The sequence below is a fragment of the Myxocyprinus asiaticus genome, chromosome 27, assembly GCF_019703515.2.
Source record: "Myxocyprinus asiaticus isolate MX2 ecotype Aquarium Trade chromosome 27, UBuf_Myxa_2, whole genome shotgun sequence".
NCBI classification, from domain to species: domain Eukaryota; kingdom Metazoa; phylum Chordata; class Actinopteri; order Cypriniformes; family Catostomidae; genus Myxocyprinus; species Myxocyprinus asiaticus.
In genome coordinates this window covers 27,009,258-27,017,770 of record NC_059370.1, presented here as the reverse complement: position 1 = coordinate 27,017,770, position 8,513 = coordinate 27,009,258, and the positions used below count along the sequence as shown (strand labels likewise).

The window sequence follows — 8,513 nt, the reverse complement described above, 5'->3', positions numbered from 1 at the left end:
ATGTGCTTCCCCCAGTGCGCCTCCTTCATTCTGTCATCAGCATAGTCCAGGTGGACATGGAAACAGTTCTGTTACTTGCGCCGAAATGGCCCAATCAGCCATGGTTTCCGGAATGATAGAGATGTTATACAGCTCGCCATGGGAAATACCGCTGAGGAGGGATCTCCTCTCTCAGGCACAAGGCACAATCTGACATCCCCAGCCCAAGCTGTGGAACTGGCATGTGTGGCCCTTGAATGGAGCACATTAAACGTGTCAGAACTGACGCATTTGTCATGATCACCATTTTACAGGCCAAAGCACTGTCCACGAGACGCCACTACGCGCTAAAATGGAATGTGTTCACTGATTGGTGTCTTTCACATGGCAAAGACTAACTGCCATATACATGAAATTCTCATATTTTTCAAGAATGATTAGACGCAGGACCCACTCCGTCAATGCTCAAAGTTTATGTGGCGACTAATCTACGGATCACATACCTGAAGCAACTGTCAAACCCAGAAAAGGCTATGTGCCTAAGGTTCTAACCACGCCCTTCAGAGCGCAGGTGGTTCACCTTCAAGCTTTCTTCCCTCCTCCATTTATTTCAGATGAGGAGCAATCCTTGCATTTGTTATGCCCTGTGCGGACAGTCTGATCAGCTCTTTGTGTGCTATGGAGGACACATGAAATGAATGCCCATCTCCAAGCAAAGACTTTCATTATGTGCGTGGCTTGCATTGTTTAAAGGAGGAGGCCTGAAATGAAATCCTAAAAATCTTAAATTCTGTTTTGATGAAGAAAGAAACTCAAATTTTCATTTTTGGGTGAACTATTCCTTTAAGGTAGCTGGAAGAAGTATTAGTTCCCATCCTGCACAAGTATTTGCTAATATAGCCTAATCTTTTTATTTCACTTTGAAGCTTATGATTACCGTTCATGTTCACTGTAACCAAATAATAATATCCCTAGTTTAAAAAAAAAAATGTTAGAATCAATATTTTTGTGTGAGGATTGATACTTTTGATTCAACATCAGTATCTGAAGTATCGATACTTTAGGATCGATCCGCCCAGGGCCGTAGCTAATGGGATGAAAGGTGGTAATGATTCTAGCGGCCCCACATCAAATTCTAAACTGTATTTTTTAATAGGAAAGGGGCCCAGAGCAATATACAGTAAGGGGGCCCTGAATACTTTGCTACGGCCCTGGATTTGCCCATCCCTATATATTAGTGAAACCAAATAATCAAGATGCACGGTGTCCTGTGGCTATTTTTCCAACTTCCTGTTTTTAACTTGAGCATTAAATCGAAATAATGAAAAACAAGTCATTATTTGTTTTTCAATACTGGTTTCGTAAACGAATAATAAAATAACAAGTAGTTTTTTGTTTTTCCGATTTTGAATTTCTAATTGAATATGAAATATAAGGATTGCTATATTGCCCAGTATGAAGTACTGAGCGAAGAGATGCATGGCCTTCCATATGGTGGACCACTTGGTCTTCTTTTGAGCTGGCTCAAGAAGAGCCTCAACCAGCATGAGATAGCTGACCACCACAGTGATAGAGAACACCAGAATTGCATTCAGCACTATAGGAAGATGACGGCTGGCTGCCTCTAACTTACACCACACTTTGCTCGTGAATGTAACCATATTTTACCTTTAACTCACTCGCCGCGTGAGGGACTACCTGTTCAACCTGTATACTACCTGCAAAGCCACTTCATTCACGTTTGCTCAAATCTGATCACAAAAACAGAGAGATCATCAAATGATGATACATTAGAAATAATTTGGAAGCCTGTTGGTTAAACGACAATGTGAAAAACAAATCCTCCTTTAAGGGAGAAGCAAACAAAACTCATAATCGATAAGACACTGAGCACTCTAATCCATTAGAATAAAGGGTCAAGTAGCAATGACAGCAGATTTCTGTTAATAATAATAAAATTATATGATTTCATCTTTATTTGATACTGACCTATCATTCATTTCAGCAATAAATGCGGAACCCTGCTGGCTGTCTAGCTGCTGGTGTTACCATGGAGCTATAAAATACCTGGAGAGAGCTATCCATTAGCATCCCCATTCATCTCTATGACTGTGCTCAGCTAGCGCAGGGTTCCCAGAAAGCTAGTGAAATGGAGGCTACCATCTTTACTCATGGGCGCTCAGTTCCGGGATCGGGTGTCATGTGACTGATCACTCATCAATGGGAATAGATATGGAAAAATATAAATCAATTTCACGCTTTTAAGAGCCCTTCAAAAACAATCCATCACCAGATGACGATGTGCTATAATGTAATTAAATAATGTCAACGAAACGGCTCTTGTTTGACCGTTTATGATCACGTGACCCTGGGTGGCGTGTCCTACGGATATATTTTAAAGCAAGGTTGTAGATCAGAACATATTACATGTTCTACCGCTCGGGCAAGCGCTATATCCCTTTTATAACAGATACTTCTCCTCCGCAGTTTACATTCGTCCTCATACATAAAATAGTAGACAGCCATAAGCTGAGAGATACTCCAAAAACAGGGCTCATTTTGTTTCCTGTAGGCTAGTTTAAACCCTGTGGTATTAAGACCTCTCGTGCACCAAATAACTTTTGGCGGGAAATGTTCATTCATGTATTTTATATACATTTATGTACAGATATTACTATTATTATTATTATTATTATTATTATTAAAACAACAACAGTAAGCAATTTTAAATAAGACACAAAAGGCAATTTTTGAAGAAAAAAAACTACTACAAAAAGTACATCTATTTGCAACAACAAATTGACAGCAATAAATAAGAGTTTCCTGTTGTTAGAACAGCTGCGCTGTGTCGTCATGGTAACGTTTCAGGCGAAGATAAAGTGGAACTGACGTATGTCTTTCATTACTCCCTTCATCAAGGGTGTTCCAAACGGCCATACATGAGACGCAAGTGCCCTGCTCCCTTCAGAGTTCTCACTCCAAGGGCTCAGCCCTTCGGAAGGAGTAGGGCATATGGATGCTCACTTCGTTTGGAATTCACGCTTTGGCACATGACAGACCTGTGTTGCATCTGAAACTGTCTGTCAGGGACAAACGTTGATTACAAGAGTTCCGTGTGGTAAGTTTTTATGAGTCATGTCTTGAAGGGAACCGTCTAGCTGGGAAAGTGTCGCGAGAGTCGCATTCGCTGTCACTTAAGGTTACATACTCTACGCAAGTGCGTTAAAGCAGACGCACCTTGCCACGCAAGCTTGATTTCACGCGTCGTTGCATTGTGAAATGTGTCAGCGCTCAATTCATAATTCAATGCAAGTCTGCGCTGCATTCTCAGCGTTGCCGCAAGGGGGTCTAGAGCGTATTTTCTTCTTTCAATCAACAACTGTCATGGCGGACACGGGCAGCAATTTGAGTTGAATCTTTTCTAAAAATATATATGACTTTTTGTCCCCAGTCCATTCAAATGATCTTGTTTTTTCTCTGTGTCTCTCCCCACTCCTCAACTATCGACTCATCTACCACATCCAGGCTGCATCCGAAAACGTAGGCAGCTGACTTGCTGCCTAATCAGTTAATGGCTGAACTGATAGCTGTTTTGAATGAATGGAACTATTAAGGAAACTGGTCTCTGAACAGTTTGAAAAGCACCTTATTTTCATCCTGCCTCCGTATACAGCCTCCGAAGGCAGCAATGTCCTGGTTTCGGATGCAGCACCGGTTTCGTGGTCATGCCTAAACAATCTGTTGCCCTCTTGTGGTCTGAGGTTTGTAACCGCCAGAGCAACGCAAGAGCGCACGTAATGTATGTACAACGGGACTATGCGTTGGCCAAGTGCTCAAGTCTGCGTTTGCGCACTTGCGTGAATTATGTTTTGGCCTTTATGTTTAGGAGTAAAGGTTTGGGTTAGGTTTAGGGTAGGGGTAGGTGTAAAGTTTCTGTGGGACCCTAAATAAACACTCTGTATGAATGTTGCATGCGACTCTCGCAAGACTTTTTCCAGCCAAAAAGACGGTTCCCTTCTAGATACGGCCAGCAAGAATGTGGTAGTTTGATAGGGAACACCCTTAAAAGGATAGTTGACCCAAAAATGAAAATTCTCTCATCATTTACTCACCCTCATGCTATCTCAGATGTGTATGACTTTCTTTCTTCTGCTGACCACAAACGAAGATTTTCAGGTCTGAAGGGCCATATCACCATCCATTGATAGCAAGAGAATTGTGGCCAGAACTTTGAAGGTCCAAAAATCATGTAAAGGCAGCATAAAAGTAATCTATATGACTCCAGTGGTTAAATATATTCAATAGTGATATGTGTTGGTGAGAAACAGATCAATATTTAAGTCATCTTTACTGTAAACAAAGTCTAGCAAGTCAGTCCACTGTCGGCCATCTTTGGAATGCTCTCAGGAGGCTATTTCCAGTCATGCCAGTGCAGCCCCTATCTACTTGAATGGGGGAACACCGAAATCTCAAAAATGGTTGGTCAAGAATAAGATCAAAGAACATATTTCAAATCAGCAATAAAATTTGACAATACTGGAATCATAAACTGTACTTCTTTACCTCATATTACGCTAAAACATAATATTCCCAACTTGTATCCCTTATGCGCATGCGCATTGACAGGCGATGTCTGTATCTAATAGGTTATTGGCTCTTTTACCTATAAGGCGGAACTTCCTTTCTATATCTGTTGACCGTTGTCCGCTAGAGCTTGGGCGTTCTAATTTCTCCCATTCGTTTTAATGGAAGTGGCCCATCTCTGCTGTAAATCTCTATTTCCACTTTCACCTCCACATTCTTCTTCTTTTGTTTTTGGTGATTAACATTCTTTGTGCATAACGCCACCTACTTGGCAAGGAGGAGAATTTATAGTAAAAAAAAAAAAAAAGAAAGGACTTAAATGTTGATCAGTTTTTTAACCACTCCTGTCGTATCACTTCTGAAAATGGATTTAACCACTGGAGTCGTGTGGATTACTTTTGTGCTGCATTTATGTGCTTTTTGGACTTTCAAAGTTCTGGCCACTATTCATTTGCATTGTATGGACCTACAGAGCTGATATAGTTTTCTAAAAATCTTTGTGTTCAGCAGAAGAAAGTCATACACATCTTGTATGGCATGAGGGTCATGAGAGATTTTTCATTTTTGGGTGAACTATCCCTATAAATTTAAAAGCAGGAAACCCCATAAAATGTAGGATTGTCATTATTTATTATCATTTGTACATGACTGGAACATTTTCACCAGGTTAAAGTATCTAAAGTCCAAATTTGTCTTAGAACTTTCACTTTATTATGTAAATGAATACATTGAATCACTATACATTTTAGGTATAAGTAGTTTTAATACATTTATATTTCACGTATATTTATAGTTTATGTAACATATGCCTACTGCCAATGTTTTGATGTTCTCCTGCTGAGACACTGAATGCTTGTCAAGGTTTGGTATCCCGTGAAATTCCTTGTAAAATAATCAAGGGTTGTAAAACAAATGTTGCGCTCACTGAAAGATAGTTTGGAACAACATGATAGTAGTCAAAGCCTTTAATTAGTATAGGTTCTAAAACCACGATTTTCCTTTGACCACCCTTTCCTTTTTGACCCTCTTTCGCACAGAATAATACCTAATCGCATAATCCTCCGGCCGTTGTGGTTGTTGTGAGTGCAGGGTGCCATTCAAAGAGAGAATTCAACATGACATCTTTTATAAAGAGTGAGGAGCGCGATGACACTTACAAAAGATGAGGCTACGACAGTCTACAACACAAGTGAGTGCTCTCGTCTGATTTGTTACCTTTCTTTTGTGTCGAAGTCTATTAAAAGTAAAAACCGTTTAAAAATTAAATGACCGTTTAAATGCTTTATATTACTTAGACTAGATTGGTTTGGGACGTCGAGGCTTCTATCAGTTGCTATGACAAAGTTTGTCCACGTTAAATTCAGTCTTTTGTGGGCCTATACCGTTGGCAGCCAGAAGAGGGCGGCATTGTCTCTTTACAATCCTAGTCAAAAAATCCGTATAAAGCACACACTTAAAACGATTGAATTTCATTGCATTAGAAAACATATATAAATGAATAATCTCTTCACTTTTCTGAGGCGTTTTTGCGGTTACATTTAACAAACTAGTTCCGAGGCAAATTTAGCAGACGTATAAAATCAGTTCCCCCCAATCTCACACAGGTGCCTCTATCAGAGTAAACACAGGTGTCGTTTAACGCATTAACTATGGAAATGTTCCGTTAAGTTTGAAAGCCAAAAGTGTCCAAATAACTTTTGTCTTAATTTTGAACAATATAGTTTTATTATCTATAACACTTATACACTTTTTTCTGAAATGTTTTGTTTGAAAAGTGTGCATGTGCTGTCTTTGATACATTTTTAAACATATTGTATATTTACACAAACATATTGATACATTTTTTTAAAGTGTAACCAGAGATAATTTAGCAGTGACGGGCCACTTCTATTAAAATGAATGGGACAAATCGGAACGCCCAACCAAGAAGCTCTAGTGTCCAACGGTCAACAGATGTAGAAAGGATTAAAGGAAGTTCCGCCTTATAGGTAAAAGAGCCAATCACCTTTTAGATACAGACATCACCTGTCAATCAACTCGATTATGCGCATGCGCATTAGCTATACAAGCCGGGAACGTTATGTTTTAGCGTAATATGAGGTAAAGAAACCCAATTTATGATTCCAGTATTATTAAAATTTCTTTGGCTGATTTGAAATATGCTCTTTGATCGTAATCTTGAGCAACTGTTTTTGAGATTTTCCCCCATTCAAGTAGATAGGAGCTGCTCTGGCATGACTGGAAATAACCTCCCGAGAGCGTTCCAGAGATGGCTGACAGTGGACTGACTTGCTAGAAAGACTTTGTTTACAGTAAAAATGACTTAAATATTGATTTGTTTCTCACCAACACCTATCATATCGTAACTTAAGGTTTATCATAAGTGTCTACATGCTTTGGGGCCACTGTATTAGATATTTCTGTGAGATATGTGTGTTTTACATAACTGTGTACTTGCATTCTTTCCTGACCTGTACTTCTAATAATGCTTCAGTCAACGCAAGAGGATGCAGCTTCAGATTGATCTCAAATCACAGCAGCGCAATCAACATATATTTATTCATAGAAAAAAAAAGAGTATAATTTCAGACTGTTGTTATTTTAACATAATTGTGTGTAGTATTCAGATATTGAGAATAAATGGAAAGTGCTATGTATGATTCAATTTGCATGTCTTGCACACCATCTTTCCAATTCTAATGGGATCCAACAAGAATGATCGGTAACACTTTACAATGAAGTGCTGCATGGTCTTTCTGATGAAGCTGGTTACTAAGATAGTTTAAAAGTCTGGTGGGACACAATCACACCAGCATCCAAAACACAGCATACGCTGGTGACCAGTAATTCTGGTCTTTTCAGATGGGACTGGTTCAGAAATCAGTCTGAATGATTCATTAGCAGATCAGTCTGAATCTAAATGTGTTTTTAAAAATCCTCATTGGTAACACTTTACAATAAGGTTCCACTTGTTAACATTAACATTAGTTAACATGAACTAACAATTAACAATACACTGACAGTATATATTAATCTTAGTTAATAGGTTAATGTTCATTTCAACATGTAGTAATACATTTTAAAATCAAACATTGTATATGTTAATTTTAGTTAATGTACTAACATGAACAAACAGTGAACAATTGTATTTGTATTTACTAACATTAACAAAGATTAATAAAATTAATCTGTAAAAGTAGATTTTTATTGTTACATTGGAAACATAATTGTGTTGTGAAGTAAATATAACAGAAAAGATTAAGTACTTTCTACATTGAATAAGTTAAAGCGTGAACGTAAAAATATTAAGTAAATACAACATTTGTACTCAATTCAAATATGTAAAAAATTAATGCTATCTTTACAATGCATCATCATGTATCAGTCCCAAAGTAGAAAACATTTTCATAATAATTTGCTACTTTTAATAAATTATTTAGGTAAATAAAATAAGTACATTTTACTTAATTGTTTGAAGCTGGCAGCATACACCGGGATTGAATATTTAATGAGCTTGCATGGTTTCACAGTTTGCAAGTCTATTTACACCGTTACTTATTGTCAGTTTTGTTGTTATGTTTGATAACTTCTTATTTTGTGAAGTCCGAAGTTCATTTTCTTCTCAAAATTACCCGTTCATGATCCATAAAGTTATCTGTTGATTTTTACCGTCATTGTGTTTTGTGCACCAAGTGTTCAGGTCTGTGTGTGTGTAACTCTAAACCTTGCTTCTACTTGCCAGCAAGGTGATGTTGTGTAATAGAATACAAAGCATGCATTAAAGGTGCACTCAGTAATTCTAATCCAATACACTTTTTGTCAAATTCTGCAAATATCTCCTCACAGTCTGCTAGCTGTCCGTTCAGTGGGAAGGCTGATAAAAAAAATCTAGTATTTGTACACAGCCCTGGCTCTGTAACTGGGACAAAAACAGAGTAGATCGGATCGAT

The 8,513-nt window shown here is 38.2% G+C and overlaps 1 long non-coding RNA gene across 1 annotated transcript; it reads left to right on the top strand.

Annotated features, from left to right (window-relative positions):
* Window positions 1-2,903: 2,903 nt before the first annotated feature.
* Window positions 2,904-7,571, top strand: LOC127417719 (uncharacterized). The gene is made up of 3 exons (XR_007893320.1): window positions 2,904-3,097; window positions 5,601-5,752; window positions 6,500-7,571. It is a non-coding gene; the product is annotated as an uncharacterized LOC127417719 (long non-coding RNA).
* Window positions 7,572-8,513: the final 942 nt, after the last annotated feature.